We start from the raw sequence: 20,425 nt of genomic DNA on the forward strand, positions 1-20,425 counted from the left end.
GGTGGAACCAAAGATCTGGCTGTATTGGACGCAGACAATAATTTGTTTGTTAACCGCTTCTCCGGAACAATACATCATTTCAGAAAACAAAGCCTACCAACACGACGCGTATTTATCTGTTTCCTCTATCTGTGTTCCTTTTTCCACAAGTGCAAGTTCAGGCTTTTGAACTGTTTTCCTAGCGATAATTTGTGATGCCGTTAGATTCATAACCCTGGAAAAATAGATTTTTTTCAACTTTTTTTTTTTTCATCTTTGACCAGCAGATGTTCTGTTCAAAACCTGAAAGTACTCATGAGGTACGTACTAGCAAATTATAATTGTTAACGCCCCTGTGGAAGGAAAATGTCAATAAATATTTGCTATCACTAGCCTGTTTGGAAACAAAGGCATTTGCTTCACAGAAGTTCACATGCTAGACCTTTCTATGCACCTTTTCCAACAGTCCATTCAATTAGATATTTAACATTTTGTTTTCTTTTTATTCAGAAGAGGAAGTGAAAAATAACCTCACAGAAACAAAAATACAACATAAAAGCTGTGGGCATCCTGCAATCCATTGTAAAATAGCACTTCAGCTCGTTTCAGTGATACAAAGGTGACCACAGAACCAAGCTCTGATCCAGCTCCAACATTCCACCACTGCACACACACCAAAGCTGCAATCAAGGGAAAAAAAATATCTGGAATTGTGATGCAGAGAAATGCCCCAACATCTGGCTGCTAACGAGCTCTACCCACCCTATGGCTGATCGCCTCTGGCCAAATGACCCTGCTAAAACTACACTTACCTCCAAGTTTCCTCCTCTGGTGAGTGATACAGCGTTTGCTTGGTTCATGCTTCCCACTTGTGTTGTTATTCAGACTCATCCCTCCACTGGCAGGGAGGTAAAACTTCTTTCTTTCTACATGGTTGAAAAAAAGCAAGTTACGGTAATTTTCAGGCACAGGGCTGCTGTAGGTAGGCAGAACTACCAGAAAGCTACCATGGGTGCAGCAAAGAGCTCTAAACCATCCTTGCATTGTGCTGTGTTGTATTGCTTGGTGTTGCATTGTGCTCCCTTCCCTTCCCTTCCCTTCCCTTCCCTTCCCTCATATCTGCCTCATTTTATCACCGGGTGTGTCCGAAGCCCTTATAGTGCTACACTTAAGACTAGGACTAATGTCTAACACATGCTGGGATGATTTGGGGAATCAGTCTCTGCACCACTAAAATGAATTCCATTTTATAGCACAGACTGCCCTGCATCTGTTTCTGACAGCCAGCTCCATATGGGCTGGAGCTTCGTGGCCGTCTCCATCGCCTTTTGTCCTTCCATTGAGGCAATGACCACAGGAGTTGCAGGCTGTGTCCTTTTACGTTTTTACAGCGCTAGTAGTGGAGTATCGCTAAAATGGGAAAATCAGCCACGCAAATGAGACAGAGAAATGGCTGCCGCCCAAGGCAGAGGAGATTTTCCAAGTCTGAACCCTGAGCAGGCAGCAACTTAGTGACTGTTTGTTTTGTGGATTCATCCGAGGAGCTGATGAAGCTGATAAGAGGGCACCCGAGGTGTTTCACAAATCCAGAGACCGTAAGGATCCATGCTTCTGAGAAGTCATAGGCAGGAATTTGGGTCTAGGAGAAGAATTGTGACCTACTTAGAAGACTGACTTAAGCCCCAAATAATGCTCTTGCTCAAGCCCGAATTACAAGCAGCTGAAGAAAGATGAGCTTTCGCACTTGCGCTCCAGCCAAGTTTGCCCACATCTAATGAGAAGTAGGACTCGGTGCCATTTTGTATTCCCATGATGTGGTGCAGATGGAGGCTCGGCACACGCTGCCTCTGCCTCCCCTTGCAAAGCCCGGAGCTGGAAAGCATCAGGTTGGAGAGTGGAGGGGGCAGCGGTGGCTGCAAGAAGCTGCCTCCCCAGTGGGACCGGGGCTGGCAGCAGCTCTGGTGCACCAGAGATGGACCGAACTGGAGGAAGAAATTAAAAGCCCCCTGGCCAGAAGCCTGAGGAATTAGAGCAGCAGCCACCCGTGGAAGGAGGAGAAACACTAAGCTGTCACACCTCAGGTTAAACAGCCTCGGTAAGCTTCCCGGGGGCAAGGAGGATGGCAAAAATGCAGGGCTGGTTTCAGCCCTGGGCTGGGTGCCTGCCTGCAACTGCCTGGGCCAAGGGACCACGGAAAAAAAGTGAGCCCAAACTAAAAGATGCTGTGAGTCAGCCTTCTGATGAAAGGCAGGAATGTGATGCTGGGCTGGCAACTGTGGTATTGCTGGGATTACAAAAAAAAAAAAAAAAAAAAAAAAAAAAAAAAAAAAAAGGCCTTGGGGGAAGGGAATGCAATCGATGGGAGAAACAGCAGAACAGGCTGGCAGGACATGCTTGCTGGGGGTGCTTCAGACTGCTGGGTGGAGATGTCCCTGGGTGTGAGGATCCCAAAGACATCCCCCATCATCACGTGCTGGGCTGGGGTGCCCACGGTTCATGGCACTACCAGGTGCCCATCAGGTTCAGGCTGCCCAGCGCACCTCATGGCGTGGCAGCCTCAGGGAGGCAGGGCTCAGGGCAGCGAGGGCTGGCCTCCTGCACGGAGGCTGGCCTGCAGTCTGCAGTTCAGAGACATAGTGGGTGTGCCCGTTATATATGTGTGGAGTTCAAAGCACTACCTAAGCTCCAGGCCTTCTCTCTGGATGACTCTGGGATTGACCGGATTTTCAGCACTGCTCAAAAATTAAAAAATGAACGTGGAAGATCTCTACACCTCTCTCCTCTCCGTGAGGCTGCTGGCACCACCAGCCTCGCTGCTCTGTGGTGGCAGCAGTGGGGAAAGCTGCTCCCAACAGCCGTGCTTTCTGTGCCATGGTGCTCCTTCCTCGGGGGGCAGTCCAACCCCAGGCACTGGCTTTGTTCTCCTCTACAAGGCTCTGTTTAGCAGGAGAGGTGTTTTCAACATGAAAGGCCTGATATCCAAAGACACCATTTTTACTTGGCCTCAACAGCACTGGAAATCCATACTGGGTAACAGGAAAAGTCCAAGAGGCGGCTGTTGTCAGAAAACAGTTTCTGGAAAAAATTAGAGTTCTCTTGAGGCATGTAGAAAAATTCCAGGACACTGTATTATTATTGTTGTTATTATTACCCTTGATCTTTTGGAAGGTGGAGAGGGAGCGCATGCAGTTTTAAAGAAAGAAGACAGGACATCTGCAGCTTTTAAAAAGCAAAGCACGAAGGCTGTTGGGTTCTGCTTACAACATTTTTAATTATCTTCCTTAAGTTTCCCAAATAAAAACACATCACATTGAGCCTCACCCAATAAAGCTATGTGGGTAAATACAATACCCATTGTCTAATCAATATCATATTGCTCATGGCTTTAGCTCGTTCAATATCTGAGATCACTGCCTCCCGACTTGCACCTAAGGATGCCAATATCTGCTTAATGTTGGACAAACTGCAGTTGTCATTCCCTGTAACGGAGTTCTTTAATCTCATTAATAACCCACAGATACTAAAATACAGCTTCAAGTGAGCCGGCTGGAGTGTGCCAGATTTCCAGCATGTGGTTTGAGCTCTGGGGGCAACATGGGGTGGGTTAAAGAGCCCTGGCCCTGCCGAGGCTGCAGCCACCTACCCATGGCTGCTGCACTCGGCAGGGCATAAATTGGAAAAAAAAAAAAAAAAAAAAAAAAAAAAAAAGTGAGAGAAGCAGTCAGATGTAGAGCATTAGAAGTGTGGCACCACCAGGAGGAAGGAGCACTTGATGGACAGCCTCTTCTTACCTCTCCCCCCCCCCCCAAAAAAAAGTCATCCTGAGATTTAAAAGGAGGGGCAGCAGGCAACGCAGCTTCTGCACTGGAACCACACGGCCAACAAAATGAAATGGTGAGAGCAGAGCCTCTCCTCCAAGGCCTGTCCTGAGAGGGCACCCGCAGGCACCGCAGGCGCCTGGCGGCAGCGATTCCGGTGCTTGGGCGGGCTGTCTCCATGTCGGAGCCCAGGCCTGGGCTCCGGGGAGTTCAGCATGGATCATGAAATAAAAACAGCTGCAAGGGAAACTCATATGACTAGGATAGGTGCCATATAGCAATTAACAGCCAGAAGTTTTGATCTGGAAAAATCACATTTATTTTAATTGCTTCACTGTTGTGTTCATAAGGAATTTGGCTCATTTTAGTGTTTTCCTTATTAGATATACTATTTAACTTTGGAACAATGTTGTCATTAGTTCCATTGTTCCAGATTTTTCATCGCAGGGAAATGAATGATAGAGATGTGTTTTGCAAGGAAGATTGTTTATAAATATTTATTGCAGTCTTAACCGATATTGGTGTAATCCATCCTAATTTTCTAGCCAAATTCACCAGTTGTTTAACTGAGCAGCAGGTTTCTTAACCTCCGCGTTCAACAGCGATTTGAACGTGTGCAATCCCTTATCAAACGAGCAGACCACAAGAGGAATGCATCCGTTTCGTGATGATTTCCTTTGCATGGTCTGAGTCTTCGGCAGGCTGCGTAACGAAGACGTGTGTGCGCGCCTGACTGCGCTCCCCTCTGCCGCTTATTTATCTCCTGCAGGCCAAACCCTGCCTTCAAAGCCCCCTGCAGCTCCCCGGCCTCGGCGTGGGCAGGATTGGGCCATGGGCACGTGCGGGCAGCGAGCGGGGCCCAGCACCTCAGGGCCTGCGGCGTGCGAGCGGGGCCTGGTGCACGGCGGCGAGCCGGGAGAGGCGCGCGGCTGCACCCCGCTGCGGTGCCATAAAATATGCATAGGCCCTTCTGCTGGAAATGAGGCTGCTTAATTGAAAGGAATCGGGAGGTGAAAAATGGAATTTGGCAGTTCTGCTCCGCTCCAGCATTTGGTGCTTGTTGTGGGACTCCAGCGAAAGGGAGCTATCACTACGGGCATAATTTACTTGATTTTAAGGATCTGTATGAATTCTGGCGACATACCAAGTAGCCATTAGCTACGAGGAGTGTTTCCCGATGCTCATTTGTTTTCCATGTGTGAATTTTCGCTCATCCAAACTTTCTTTAGAAAAGAAAGTATTTTTTCTTCATCAATTCCATGTGGAAAATACAACAAAAATCCTGATAATAAATTATTCAAGAAACACAACAGATTTTTTTTTTTAATGGAAAAATACTAGTTCTGGAATCAAACTGTCAGCTTGCTTTGATTTTGATATTTTTAAGTTAAGTGTTATAAAATGATATGGCTGTTCACATGCTCAAGGATAGTCTTTCTGGGCAAATTATCCTAAATAGGGTAACTCAATAGCAAAGTAGGCAGGCTTTTAATGCTATTACTATTAGGAAAATACCATTAATATGAGACATATGCAGGATGCTATTACATCAGTAGGCTGCAGTTACTTACTCAGTATGCAGGAGCGGTGCTGCGGATCAGAGCAGAGATGCTGGGCCTTTCACACATGTAACGTGGCTTAGTCTTGAGGTCAAAAATCTGTTAATGCAATTTTCTGTATGAGAACAAGAATTTAAAATCCATGTGGTTTTAATGACACATTCCAAGATGGAGGGGGGAATTTGTTTTTGTTTTTTGTTGTTTTTTTTTTTTAATTTGTCCTGCTCACACTGAATGTGAACTTCTTTGAAATGTGTATCTGTGTCAGACAGAATAATTTGCAAAATGAGACAAAGAACCAACAAAAAAAATTCTCCATCTATTTATGTGAAAAAAGTTTGATTTTTATTATGTTTCAGATTATAAAGATCATTATTGGTAATTTGCATTTATTTATTGAAGCATTACATAATAAACCAAAACCATGTGTCAAAACGTACCGCTCACAAAATAAGTGCACTGAGATAAAGGGGCTTCAGCGACTTAGAAATCAACGCGACACTTAAATAAGACATTTAAAAAGGGTGCCTGACTTTAAAACGAGAGTGTTTCAATTTCAAACAATTAATATGTTTTATTTTCTTCATTTTTGTGGTCTCGTAGCACAACTTATAGCTAAAGAGCTGTGTTGAACACGCATATTTTGGCCCAAGCTCTTGTTTGTGTCTATTTAACAGCTACTCACAGCTGTCTCTGCTTTAAACGTATCAGGATAAAATTTCATCACAAAACCCGGTCGATGCAAAAAAAAAAAAAAAAAAAAGGATCCAGGAGGACTGTCTGGGGGTCTGAGGGCACTGGGTGTGTTCGCACTAGGACCTATCTCAGCAGCCCTGTAAAACGGCAGCAGCATATTGCAGGGAAGGTGCAAGTCCCTTGTGCTGGTGCTGCACCTGAGCAGTGTCTCTGGTACCTGCAGGAAGCTGACTTGGGCATGACAGGCCTGCGGAAAAGCTCTGCTGACCATGCCGCTTTTTCATGTATGCATTCTCTCTAACTTTATTTTAAATACTTTAATTTGAGGCTCTCCCGTGACCTCCCTGGCATCCTGGCCAGATGCGGGCCCCAGCCAGCTCCCTCCTGTGTGCCAGCCTCCGCTGCTTCTCCATCGCAGCCCGGCGGGCTCCTGCAGCTGGCAGGGCTCGCCACCACCCGCCCTGCGCCTCTCACCATCTCTTTGTTGTCTACTCCACTGCCGGCTGCTCTGCTCAGGTGGGGCCTGAGCCGTGGCACTGCCACAGGCCCCTCAGTGCTGTGGTGAGCTCCTCTTGCCACCAGCATGCTGCCAGCTTCCCGGGGACACCCTGCCTTGACAGCCAGGACAACTGACCAGCAGCCAGCATGGCTTCACGTTAGACCTCACAGGTTTCATTTTAAAATAAAGATGCTGTTGCAGCTCCCAAATACTGAGGGGGTGCAGAGGCATTCCCACCCCGGCACACCCCCAGTTGGAGCCTTCATCTTTGCTGTAGCATCAAAGAAAGGTATGCAGGCAGCAGTCAGATACAGTGGCAGACACGTAGATAAGGGTATACATGGCTCGACACGCACATTCACATCTTTATGTACAGCTGTATGGACATCTCATGTGACACACACACACACACACACACTTGTCAGTATATAGTTCTAGCTCCTTCTATATGGATGTGGACTTATGTGTATGCTTATGTCTATACAGAGACTATTTATACATATGTTTGTACATGTACGTACACAGAATTTGCTACGTCCACATAGCTGCATAACTATTTACACATATACACGCATGTGTATATGTACAGAGCGAGACATATATATATATATATATAAATATGTTTACACAACCCACCTGTTCCTGCAGAATGCCCCTCGAGCCTTGCAGCTGCCGAAGGTGTTCCTGTGGTTCAGACACTACTTTCAGAGCACCTGTGTTAGGCTTTGCTAAGTGCAAAGCTCTTATTTCAGTGATTGTGGCTGCAGAATCCTTTTTATAAAATTTTAATTATAATCCTAGTAATTATGATCCTGACTTACCATCTGAATGTGTCTTAAGACCAGCACCACAGACGGACACACACGGGGATTTCCAGTGAGGGCTCTGCGTGCCAATGACTTGGCCTCTCAGGAGTGGTGGCACTGGCATGAGGCAGACTCTGTTCTCAGCAGGCACAACTGCTACACAAAGAAAATAAAACTACTTTTTTTTTTTTTTTTTTTTTTTTTTTTTCCCTTTTTAATGTCTCCTTTTCACTTTCTCAGTGAACTCATGTCTCTGTTTTATGGTGCAGCAGACCCAGATTTGCAAAGTTTCATTCTCCTGGCTTGCAATACCAGAAACATACAACTATCTGTGTGAATAAAGCGTTTTCTCCAAGAACACGCCTAATGGTTCAAGTCAGTCTACCAGATGGGTTGTAAAACACTTTGAAACAATTCCACACAAAGGATATTAGACTCCTGAAGCTGTATGTTTGTTTTATTATGAACAGAGCTTTCTAAGTAAAAAACATAGAAATGCTGTCTACTTCTGAAGCAATCTGACATGTGGAGCTGCACTAGCGCTCTGCTGAAACAGGGTGGAATTTATCGCTCCCCCTAAATGTCAAAGGGGCTCGAGGAGCAGCCGCATCACTTTGGGTCTTTTTAACTGGGAGGCAGCTTGGGTGACTGAAAAGCCCACGTAGTTTTAAGTTAACATCCACCGGGCGTTCGGTGTTCTCCCTACCATGAGCTGACTCCAGGCCTTCCCCGAGCGAGCTCCCCACGTGCTCACAGGAGAGTTGATGGACAACATGTCGATCCCCGGGGAGGATTGCGCCACAGGGCCGGACCTACTGCTAGAGGCTGTGCCCACACATCAGTGCCGTCTTCTCTCTTACCACCCCCTCGCCCCATGGGCCTTCTCCCTGTCACTTCCCGGCCTAGGGACACAGACATGGCCGCCCTGAGGCTGCCCAGCCCGTGGCAGCCGGGTGGGACATGCGTGTGGCTCCGTGAGGGCCGTGGTGCTGGAGGCGTGTGCCTGGCGGCACCTTCCGACGGAGGCCAGGCCTGAGGCACCCTGCCCGGACACAGGGGCTCCCAAGTGCTCCCCTGCATCATGGCCACCCCATTTCAGACTGTGCCTTATCAGTCACACCACTTAATGAGCTCTTTAATTACAAAATGGCCCTCTTGGGTGTGTAGGTAGGGCTATTCTGCCAAGAAGTTGAGACACGCTCAAGCCAACGAGCTTCTGCAGCGTGGAAACAACAGCAGCACTTCAGGGGGAGGCAGCTTTTGGCTCTTTGGCCTTCTCCCCCTCTAGGGCCCAGTTTCCAATCTCCCACAGGGCCAGTGATAGCATTTCCCTCAACGATATCAAGTTTGAGCTGACTTAAAGTGTCCCCCGCGAGGGAAAGGCCTGGTAGGAGGAAAGCACTGGAGCCAAACACTTACCTTTTCCAGTCACTGTTTTACTCCTTTTTCAGAACAAGACACTGGGGTTGTCCCTGTAAAACACAGTTAGTGTCTGCATTATGATTTGTTAAACATCACCCATAAGAGAAAAGCTAAGTGGATTTTTTAATCTGAATTTGTACAGGCTTTTCTCTCATTCTTTAAGCAGCTCTGTTAATATTTTTCCCATAATTTGTATAAAGTACTTAGCATTCAAAACAGAGCCTTTTTAACCTTTTGCCCAACTTAGCTTTTTGTACTTTAAAAAAAAAAAGGGGGGGGGGCGTGGAGATGGAGAGGGAGAGAAACCCTTTAAGTGCCCTGGGCCTGGGTTCCTTCACTGTGCAGGCTGTAAATGTTTTACTTTGATTTGAGATACATGACAATAAATTAGGGGACATTTATCAAAGCTGCTTTGTTGCATTGCTGACAAAAGCTGCTTTTTGCATAAATTACTGCATTATACAAATACACTTAGCAGGATCCTGTTTCTTTGATGTTAGTGGAGGAGATTTATGTCCAATGGAGTTTTTATTTATCTGCCCTGTTCACCTCAACAAGGGCAGGACATATTCCTCAATTAGTTCCATACCCCTAGAAATGACATATATATCTCACAACTAGAAACAGAGAAATTTAAACAAAACAACACAAAAAAGCAAGTGCACTTTTCCTGGCAAGTCTAAACTACTGTACGGTGTAAAAAGTAAATATTAGGCTGGCGCAGTATCTTTGAAATCTTTGTTCTGAGATGACTTTGAAAACTATTTAAGTAAGCTAATTTTGACAAAACAATATTCCCTTTGCAGAAAAGCTTTTCTAGACTTCATTAAGGGACTAAGTAAATATGAGACCATTTCAACAAATACTTGATATCCGAATAAGGAGGCTAAAAGAATAGATTCCCTGTGCAGTAATCCTCTCTGGAACTGTATTTATGCTAAAAAATCGCTTTCACTGAATATCTAATAAACTAATGAAGGCCATTGTAGGCTAAATGGTGAATTAAGAAGGTTAAAAAGAAACGTGTCAAATGAATAAATTGGCTAAACAGTCACATTTCTTAAATGAATACAGAATCTCTTGAACACAATGTGGAGTGCCATTCTTCTGTCACTCACCATCGCCAGCCCTCAGCTTGCACGTAATTTATTTTGTCCCTAGGTCACCGGTTCATGCAGCCCTACGTGGCAACGCGGCGTCGTTACCGTACGATGGCCTGAAATAGTTCCTGAGAACTCTTTTCTGTCCCAGATTTTAAAAGAAAAAAATAAAAGGAGCCCCACAGCAACCTGCAGCAATGCAGCTGATAGAGGAAGGGGCGCTGCTGGCGATTTGGGCAGAGGAAGGCAAGGAGGGTGTCCATGTGGCACGGTCCTGAGGACAGGTGGTGGCTGTCGTTCTCCAACACTGACTGAGTCGCGTGGCCCAGTTTTTGTCCTGTGTGGGGGCAGAATCAGATGCTGATGGTTCCCAGCTGTCTGGAAAACCCCGGCCTAAATTCTCCACTGCCCTCTTCTTCACATCCATAGTGATGCCCATCACTTGGTGTACTTTTTAATCACCTCCAGCACATCCCTGAGCAAGACTGTGCAGAGGAGATGGTTTGTGTTGGCCACCACCAGCTTGAGCTCAAAGGCCTTTCTGTCAGGGCCTCCGTACTAAGCTACGCAAAGCTCTGACAACAGGAGGTTTGACCACAAAACCTGGAGAGGTGCTCCTTCCCTGGAGCCCTCCGCTGGGGCTAAGGGCCTGTAGCTGGTTCCTCTGGTGTTTCACACTTTTTAACTGGCCCTTGCCAGACACTTTGTTGATCAAAATGTTTCCATCAAAAATGTTTTGAGATTTATTTATTTTTCATTAATGTCTACCATGTTAATGAAGGTTTTCAAATTATACTAGAAATTTCCTTCTCTAAAATAGTTTTAACATGTCATTAGCAAACTGGTGTTACATTTAAAGGAAAAGATGTCCTTACGTGTTAATATCAAAAAAAAAAAAAAAAAAAAGAAAAAAAAAAGATCAAGCTCTTTTTCATAAACCGCGAAGGATGGATGGTCGGGCTCCTTCACACTCCATCCACCCCTAAGGAAAAGGAAAAAGAAAAAAAAAAAAAAAGAGCGCTCCTTCTCTGAACATTTAATGAAGATAGGAAAACAATAAAATTACACCAAAATAGATTTTCATTATTCAGGCAGCTCTGGGGAACAGATTCCACCCAGCGCATTTCAATGATCCCAGACAATGGATTACTATCATAATTTGTTCTTAAAGTCTGTTTAATTGGCTTACTTAGCCACCTGTTCAGAAGAGTTACCATGAAAACAGCGGGTTTGCTGAATTTCTGAGTGCCAGCCTTTCATCCTTCATTCTGCCTCCTTCTCCTCTTCTGTTTGCCATGAAATACCAAGCGATGCTTAGCCCAGACTTAAAAATAATCTCATCGGCATCCAAAATGTATGGTAGCCAACCAGGGGCACTGCAAAGTTGTCACAATAACATGCTAATCAGGGCTTTTACTCACTGTCAGTCCTGCCTGGTCCTGGGTGAACACCAATTTATTACAGCCCACTGCATGTATAACGGCGTAAAAATGTAAAGAACGACGTGCACATTCACGGTACGTGCATAGGTACCTGGCACCTTTCTGGCTTAACTACAGCAACAAATTTCACATTAAGACGGTCCATAAAAAATATATAATAATAGTTAAAAAAAAAAAAAAAAAAGTGAGAGGAAATCCAGCTTTGGCCTTTGAAAATGTTGTTGGTTGCTTCGGGGCCAGGGCTGGCGGAGCTCAGGAGCAAGCAGCTCTTGTCCCCCTGCCTGCAGCGAGCCCTGTCCCAGCCCGGGGCTCTGTCAGGGCTCGGGCCAACACAGCTCTCTCCGCTCGCTGCCACTAGTGTGATGGTTGCTTAATCTGAACAGACAGCAGCATGTAAAAATGTAAATATTCGCTATTTGTTAATACAGGCCTAAGTTATTGCCGTGGCCGGCTGGTTTGCTTTCCGCGCACAGGGACGCCTATGTGCGACCCGCTGTTCGTGGGTTTTGGTGGAGAAATATTTTTAAGAAGCCATTATCTAAACTGCTGATGTAATAAGGCGCTGGTATATGAAATACACTTAATAACTCAACTTTAGTTATTTATTGTGAACGAGGGTGCATTCTCCTTGATTCCATTTCCCAGCGAAATATAAGTGGAGCTTTCATCATGAGTGCTTGAATTTATGGCAAGCAGACCAAGTGACATTAAGAAAGCCACACAATCCCTTCATTCAGGCTTTAATAAGGAAGCCAAGGAAAAATTATCCAAGCTGGTTTGCGGGTGACAGCACAAGAACTTTTTGGAGTCAGAAAGTTAGCACGGAGGCTCCCTGTCAGCCCATTAAAAAGCAAGGTTGGCATTCCCTGATATTGGAACCATGTGTGCGGAGGAATTTTTCTTCTGGTAAGACATTCCAAATATTGTCCCAGAGCCAAACACTTCGGTGTTAGACTAATTTAAGCAGTATGTTGGAATCAGCTCTCAGGACTTTGATCATATGGAGATCGTTTGTTACAAATTGAACTAACCCAGTCTCTATTTCTGGTGGATCAGAACTATGGATTTGTTGAATTAAATGCCTCATTTAATGCAGTTTGCACATGAAAAGAAAGCTGCACTCAGGAATCTGATAGTGAATTTTTCACCTAACCAACAGGTCTACTTTTTTATTACTTTTAAACCTAATCCATACTCAGTCCACACTGTTCTTAATAAGCCCGAGGCTGTTTGGAGTGAAGGTTTAAATCAGCTCGTATGTTATGGGGGGAAAGCATCACTGAATTATCAAACCGTGTAATAAGGAACACATTTGAATCCAATTCAAGAAATAATTTTATGAAGAAAAATAAATTAGTCCTTGGTTGTTATTTACCATCCAAATAGTGCAGCGCTCTTTCATGACAACAGCACAGGGAAAACTGAAAAATGATTTTGCAGATATTGAATTTTTTTTCCTGCCTCGCGTTGCTGTCCCCGTTTTCGCAGCTGAGCTATTGCGAGGGTTAAAAGTGCACAAAATAAAGCATTTCCACATATGGCTGCACTTTCTTTTCATTTCTTGAAGTTATAATGTCTTTAACTGTTGATAATGATATTATAAACTGTCATTTAGTGCATTTTGAGTATATTAAATACATGAAACAAAGATGTGTGGTTCCAGCTGGACCCTGATCAGAAACACTGAGATCTGATTCCCTAAAACTGCAGATAGCAACGTGCTGGGCTCATGGGGGAGGCTGTGGCACAGGTAGTATTTGCAGCCATGAGAGAATAAAATACTAGAAGAAAAGCTTTAGCCTAGGAGTGGGACGAAACAAAATCGGATACCTGTAAGACTGACCAATTAACAGAAGAGCTGTGCTTATATTCATTGGCGCGCTGCTGCACTTTGGGCTGATGCAGGACTTGAGCGTATCGCCCATCTCTGCCCTGGGGAAGGCAGATTTCCAGCATTTCCAGCACATTTTCATCTCGCCTAGCGTACGGCACAGAAGCGGGCCCTCAGGCAGCTCCCTGGAGCCCTCCCAGCGGGTCCCCGGGGAGCCTTCAGCGCCCGCTGCTTCTGCAGGAGCCAGAGGGAGCGCGGCTGGGGACGGCGGGCACCGCAGGGGGCTCCAGCACCACCCAAGATAAATAAAAACCCTGGGTACATGGATGGCCTTGCAGAACGCTTGCCTTACTAGCTGGTGTGTTAAGTAAAGAGATATGGAGCCCGGGTACAGGCAGGCTGTGTGCAGCACTCAGCCCCTTGCTCACAGGCACATCTGGCCCCTGCAGCTGGAAGCAGGACAAAACTTGGGAAAGGGATGAAAGAACAAAAATCCTAACCTCACTGTCCAGATGTAAGCCCAGAGCAAGACCCTCCTGAGTAATCAGGACCTTTGTTGGGTCCTAGAGACAGGCAAAGAAAATTATGAGGCGCAGACAAAATGGCCATGCTGGGAGCCCGACCAAGGCACGCTCAGCCCTGGGTCTGGTGGCTCGCACCACGTCTGCCATGGGAACACGGGGGCTGCACCGTGCCGGCCTTCACCAGGCCAGGGTGACCTGATCACGTCCGATACTGGTTATGCCAGCACAGAGGTTGCCACAACTGATGCAGAGCACGAGGCAGATGGGGAAAGCAAAAAGAAGGTGTGTCCTGAGCCCCAAATCCCGACCTGGGGTGGGGGACGGGACGGATCTGCTGGGGCTTGTTCCTCCCATCTCTCATTAGATGGAGGGAGCAGAGGTCATAAAGAGAAGGGAAACTGTTCCTTTAAATAAATTAAAAAAATAAAATAAAATTAAAAAAGCACAACAGTTATGGAGCAGATACTGATTTACACACACACACACACATATATATTTTATTGGCAAATAAAAAAAGATCAGATCTTTAATGAAATCAGGATGGGTTTGGGAGGTGAACTTGAGCTGAACTCCCCAGATTTTCATGGAACTTCAATTAAAAGAGTTTCAGAGGAGTTGCTGAAAGCCAAGCACTTGCCATTGAAAGCTTAATTTAAAATGAGAAGCATTTTTACACCACATTTCCCAGTGAGATTCCAGCCCTGATCCTAATTATATCATTTTTTTTCTTGAGTGATAAGTTTTCTTCTTTTTCAGCTCAGCACTGCAGCAGTGTATACGTTTTATCCCCAGTGCACACAGAGTGGCTACACTGACAGGAGAGCCCATCGTTATTTGGCAGAAAATGAACCTACCTTTTCCACTGTGAAACCAGTGGTGAAGTTATCCTCTTATCACAAGCAATATGTAAGGATTTAGAAGTCTGATAAACGCTAAGACCACCAAAAAATAAAAATATTTTGGGGGAGAGGAGTTAAATCTGACTTCAGACAACAAAACGGCACAAAATGAGATAAAATGAAGATAGTGGTTTAATTTCTGCCAAGCTGCCTGGTCTCGTACAGCCTTAGGAATACGAGGCTGATACAAAGCCTCAGTGTAGGGCCCTACTGAATCCCAGAGGAGTCAAACATCTCAATCCCGGAGCACTGCTTTGAAAAGTTATCCCCTGCTTTATCAGATGTGCCCCAGATAAAGCTGGGCATCATTTTTTTTGGCACGGGAAGGGGCCAGGAGCAGTGGGTGAACAGCGACTGAAACCAGGCAGGGGAGCCTGGAGCATCAGTTGCCCGAAAGCCCTATGGGAAATGATCTAGTTATAACCAGGCACTGGGAGATAACTCACTTGGAAGCCATTTAAATAAATAATACCTTACAGCATAGTGCAGCATGATGGCACAGAAGTTATTCTGAAGCTGGTTTAAATGGTGATGGAGCAAGGTGTGCCTGAACTAATAAAATCCAGCTTTGTGTCAGAGACACAGCTACCAAGGCACACTTTGTGTGCTGAGAGGGTCGAACCTCTTCCCCCTGATGAAGTCACCTGCAATGCAATTAAATAATTACATCTCCACAGACTGTAACTGAGCTGTCAGTGAGCTGTGTCCTGGCACCTGCTCCGACCTCCCTGCGCTCAGCACTCAGGGGAACACACGCCCAAACGGGGCATTTCGTGCCCCAGGAGGCGAACCAAAAGCTCAGGTTGCCAGCACAGTTAGCAGGCTGTCCTGGGGACAACCACCACCAGGCTGAAATACGGTCCTAAAGGTGACTGAGTACTCAGGTACCTTGGCCTTCTCGCTGCCCGTTCCCTACCAGATGACCAGCCTGCGTGCTGCACAGCAGGTACACCAAACAGGGTCTCCGCAGCGCGTTCAGGAGATTTTGAGGTGTATGAGCAACCCGAACACCAGGCTCGGCACGTCACTGAACCACGCACTGGGACAAACGTTTAATACAGAACCAGATAAGCTGGATAAGGGTCAGGTCGTTTCCTGCAAGCTGATTTTTTCTCCCCGGGCCTGCTGCCCAGCCCTGAGCGTGACCAGGCTGCTCCCAAGATGTCCAGGATTTCACAGATAACGAGAACCTTCCCGAAGATGTGCTCTGCCTGCCACAAGCCAGCAAGGGAAAATCAAAGCGGACTCTTCTCTCTGCTCACACGCTCCACTTGTGCAGTTTCCCATTTTACAGAGACTGATGCTATTTAAAATTCCAGCTCCATTAAATCTTTTGTTTTCTCTAAATAACAAAGAAAATGGTTGCTTGCAGTTTTATGGGAAGCCATCAATCTTTCCCAAAGCGACTTACCGTACTGAAGAAAATAAACATTGCTGTGTATGTAAAGCAGAGCAGACAGGCTGCAGTCATGGGCAAAGCACCGCTTTCTTTAGCAGTAGCAACATATTAAAGACAAATGTACTCCACTGAAAGTGACATAAATAAGTGGATTTCCCATCTGAAACATTGTTTTTAGCAAGAGAAGCTTTTAATCCCCTTAAGTTCATTTCTAATCTGTCTTGGAAGTGCTTGTCTAAAGAATATTACATTGATATAAAGGATTTAATTTATTAAAACTAAACAGCAGTCAGCATACTACTAAAGAATATCTTGTAGGCAGTACTCTCCCAGATGAATAAAGCTGCTACAGGTAGAAAAAAAATGCACAAACACTTGGCACAGCATTCATTAAAAATTCACACATTATGTTCCTGCGCCTTCCTGCTCAGTGTGCTTTTCCCAATAAAGCAAACACTTTAGAATTCATAATACCTCTTTATCCCATGTGCACAAGTGACCTCCTCTCCTTTATGCACCTAGCAAATGAGCAAGTACAAAAGGGAATAGAGTAAGCAGAAAACTAAACATGCCCTCTCCTACCCAAGAGCATAAAGGGAGGGCAGGCAGAGGTTCTCCGAAGGGGTTAGCGCAGCCCCTACCAAGATGCCAGTGCTCTTGCTACCCATCATTTTTGGCTGGTGCACACTGTGTAGACAGCATCAATTATACAGTTCATCAGTCAATTAATTTTATGGGATCTTTCTTAAAATAGCAGTTGAAGGAAACAAAAGCTGCCTTCAAACTACATTAAAATCACTCGTTAGCCACAAGTTTGGCAGCCTATTTAATAAGCAGCAAGAAGCCAACCACCAAATGACAAAATGGCCTTCTTGTCCTTTCCCAAGCATGTGAAAACATCTCAGTGTTCCTAGTAGCCCACCTAGAGGCATCTCCCTGGCCAGTGTTTGTAGGGTGCAAGGTGCCTTCTGAACACAGCCGTTTCAAAAAAAACCACAGATCTTTTAATCCCACATCCCAATCATGGAAATTACATACCAGATATTTTGCAAAAATGGGCAACCAACTGTCCCAAAATAAGGTTTCGTCCACAAGGAGCAACCTACAGATTCAAAAACGTGCTGCTATAGATACAGCCTCTTTCCTGAACTGTGCAGTTCAATATGGTATAGATTTTCAGGGTTTTGGTTCTGCATCTTGCTAAAAGAGATGTTATTTACAGAGAAATTTCTACTCCCCTTTGGTACAGTGTGTGCGTTATGACTCATCTTGCCTTACACCCATTGATTTTTCTGAAGTCACAACGGAAGCACACTGTTGCAAATGAGATCAGCATTTGATCACAAACTCTTATCGCACCCGGTGTTAAATGAAATTATCCATTACATAGTTTTCATTCATTTTAATAATGGCCAGAAGCCATATTTGCCCCAGTTTTGAGCCCCACATACCTTAAGTCAAATAGGGTCAGGGCTGGCCAGAGCTGGAAGGTCTCCAAAGGAAGCTGGGAGGCAGGCGGCGGCATTATTCAGGGATTAAGAGTTTAAACCTGAAACGTGTTCATGAGGAGTCAGTGTATTAGGAGGTGTTTTTCACAAGGCACAAGGTATGGGTGCTGGTGCTGACTAAACACCACCCAACCAGTTCGACCAAAAAAAGAGCCAGCAAATGATGCTGCTGTTTGCCCTGCTAGAGTACACCGACTAAAGCTACTCCTTGTGCTGTTACATGCACACAGCCAGCAACATCGGCATGTGCTGATGTGAGGTTTCCCTGAGTTCTTGCAGAAAAACAAGTGTCTGTGAACCTGGGGGGTCTTCTTTCAGAGAGACACCTTTGAAATGGTCTGCTTCCCAGGGCTGTTCTGTGTCCTAACCAAATTCTACCTACTGAGAAGGCCTGCTGCTATTTCCAATCTCTTCTACATGAACCTGGGTTGGATTTTGTAGGTGATAAACTTCCTGTGGGTGTTATGTAGATACACAGTTTAACACAGTAAGCAAGGGCAATGGCAAAATATATATATATATGAAAAAAAAAAATCATTAGCACAGACAGTAAAGGCTTCTGTTTAAAAGGAAATCCCTCTTCTTCCCTGCATTCTTCCCATCATTTCAGGCAGTGCTGCAGCACAGTCAAGTGGTACCTACTGACATTTTTATTTTGGGTAAAAGCCCATGAAAATATTAAAGCATGAACAAGTCATCAAGTCAGTTTATGAATCAATATACAGATTTCCTCCATGCCCATAGCTGATTTCCATAACCATGAGCGTGCTGAAATCCTGTCTAGATGCCAAATCAATTTTTCTTATATATGAACATCACAGCTACTTGAGAAAGGGAATCTGCGCCAAAACCCTCACGCTCTTAACTAATTATTTCTGTGACTCCCCTCTTGCAAAGCACAATGACTGCCACACAAATACACACAGCAGTTATTAGGAACAGGCACACTTCCCACAGGTTCAGACGGAGTGCAGCATCGTCCCTGACAAGCCCGTCTGCTCAAACTGTGTGACCAGTCTTTATCACAAGAAATAGTTCTGCTTTTCCCAGGACTTATTTGCTCTGAAGTGCTCAAGCACTCCTCATCTTGGGCAGGGCAGCAAGGAGGGCATGGGTGAATTCACCGCAGTGTCTTGCTCCCACCCAGTCCGGAGCCGCTGCCGGTGGCAGTGACACGAGAACAATGCTTCGTGTAAATAATTTCCAAGTGGAGGTACTTGTTATTAATGCAGACAGTTCTGAAAGTAAAAGCAAACAGCATTTGGCAGCAAGAACTATTAATGAGAGTGTCATTAGGGAATTCAGTCTGCAAACCACAAGGCGATTTGCAGGGCATTTCCTCGCAGGCATCTCAGAGCAGATGTTGTACCAGCACCACTGAAGCAGAGCGGGCAAGAAATGGGGTTAAAGTACCGAGCTGATGCAGACAAAGGAGAGGTGGTGAGGACAGTGGGGCCTGAGGAGCTGTGGGGTGGCAAGGGCAGAATAAAAGTATTCTGGTGTAATGAACCACTGTGAGCAGGGATGGCGCTGGGGTGGGTGATGGTTGAGTGCCGGGCCCAGCCTCAGGCCCGTGTTGGGTTCTCTGGGCTCAGGCATCGCCGTGCCTCTGCTTGGGTGTGCAGGCACAAGGGCAGCACCCAGCCTGACTTTGAGGCCACCCTCCCATCAGTAGGCCTTGTTAATGAGGTCAGTGAGGGACTAATGACTCTCGTGGTGTGCCCTAGATACCTCTTCCTTGATATTTCCTCGAACTTTGACAGTTTTCAACCATTTGAAAAAGAGAGTAACATTTATAAATACAGAATAATAAATAAGAATAGATAATATAATAAATAAAAATCATAATAGAGAAATTATAAATGGTGGTATTTTTAAAATTGCTCAAAACCTTAAAACAAAGGAGGTAAAAGGTCTGGGAAGGAGCAAAGCTCTTCTCAAACTCTTCCCCTTCCTCAGCAGGCCCTGCAGAAGTATGCAGAACAGCGAGCTAACCCACCCCAGCCCTATCACGGGGTTTTTGAAGGGAAAGGAGAGTCTATTCAAAAGGTACCGGTCTTGTCTTGTCTTTCAAAGTGCTTTCTGTGGTTGAAAAATAAAGTAGATGCAGAAAAACAAAGAGGTCCCTCCCTCGTGTTTTACATCACTACACGCTGCTGAACACAGCGCTGGCTCTGCAGCCTGCTGCCCATGGGCTCAGCACCTGGCTGCCCTTCCCCATCTACTTCCCTTGAGAAAGAATAGGGTTTCATCATCTCCAGTATTAGCAGTAACATGAAAAGGAAATGTACTACTCAGATGCCTCCCAAATTACCGCATCCAGAAGTTACAAATTAAATATATTACACAAAAATCCAAATCACTCCAATAATGTAGGGGACTGCGTGCAGCCTGGGCTGCCCAGTAACACGCTAGCTATCTACCGAGCTCTGAGGGAAAACCAATTCCTTCATTAGTAAGACCTGGGGAGCATCGTGAAGTGTCTTCACCAATGCACGTGACAGAAGAGATGTCACCAAGGGGAGGTTGGCACCAGGAGGTGCAGGCAGTGAGTTGGGACCGGAGCCCAAGCCCCCCAAAACCAGATGTTTGCCTCCTGTACACAGAGCTTTGTAAACCCTTTGGTTCAGATCAAGCACCCAAGTTTCAGATCAAGTACCCAAGTGCCGTACCTCAACCTATGGTACCCGTGGGAAGGAAATAATTGGGTAATTATTTCCAATACACAGGCAGTGCCCTTTTGCAACATCATCCTGCCATTAGCCAATATAATCTAAGTACCTAAGTAGAAATAAAAACACAAGCGGGACAAAGCATGCCTAGGTAATAAATCCAAAGCTTTTCTAGTTACTTGGCACACCAGCGCCCTAACATCAAGCACGGTGCTTACCCATGCTTCTCTAGCTTGACTTGGCTAGAGAAGCCCAGGATCCCTTTTCATTA

The 20,425-nt window shown here is 45.4% G+C and overlaps 2 long non-coding RNA genes across 2 annotated transcripts in view; one reads left to right on the plus strand and one right to left on the minus strand.

Moving 5' to 3' along the window:
- Positions 1-4,521, plus strand: part of LOC118172924 — an 86,584-nt gene extending 82,063 nt beyond the window's left edge. Inside the window, exon 14 of the long non-coding RNA XR_004753899.1 lies at positions 4,343-4,521. This is a non-coding gene — a long non-coding RNA (uncharacterized LOC118172924). The remainder of the gene's footprint in view (positions 1-4,342) is intronic.
- Positions 4,522-5,338: 817 nt separating this feature from the next.
- LOC118172931 lies at positions 5,339-8,812 on the minus strand. Its single transcript, XR_004753908.1, has 3 exons — positions 8,777-8,812; positions 7,373-7,513; positions 5,339-5,471 (listed from the first exon to the last, which is right to left on the minus strand). It is a non-coding gene; the product is annotated as an uncharacterized LOC118172931 (long non-coding RNA).
- Between the last annotated feature and the right edge of the window lie 11,613 nt (positions 8,813-20,425).

This window comes from Oxyura jamaicensis, chromosome 11 (genome assembly GCF_011077185.1).
Source record: "Oxyura jamaicensis isolate SHBP4307 breed ruddy duck chromosome 11, BPBGC_Ojam_1.0, whole genome shotgun sequence".
Taxonomy (NCBI): domain Eukaryota; kingdom Metazoa; phylum Chordata; class Aves; order Anseriformes; family Anatidae; genus Oxyura; species Oxyura jamaicensis.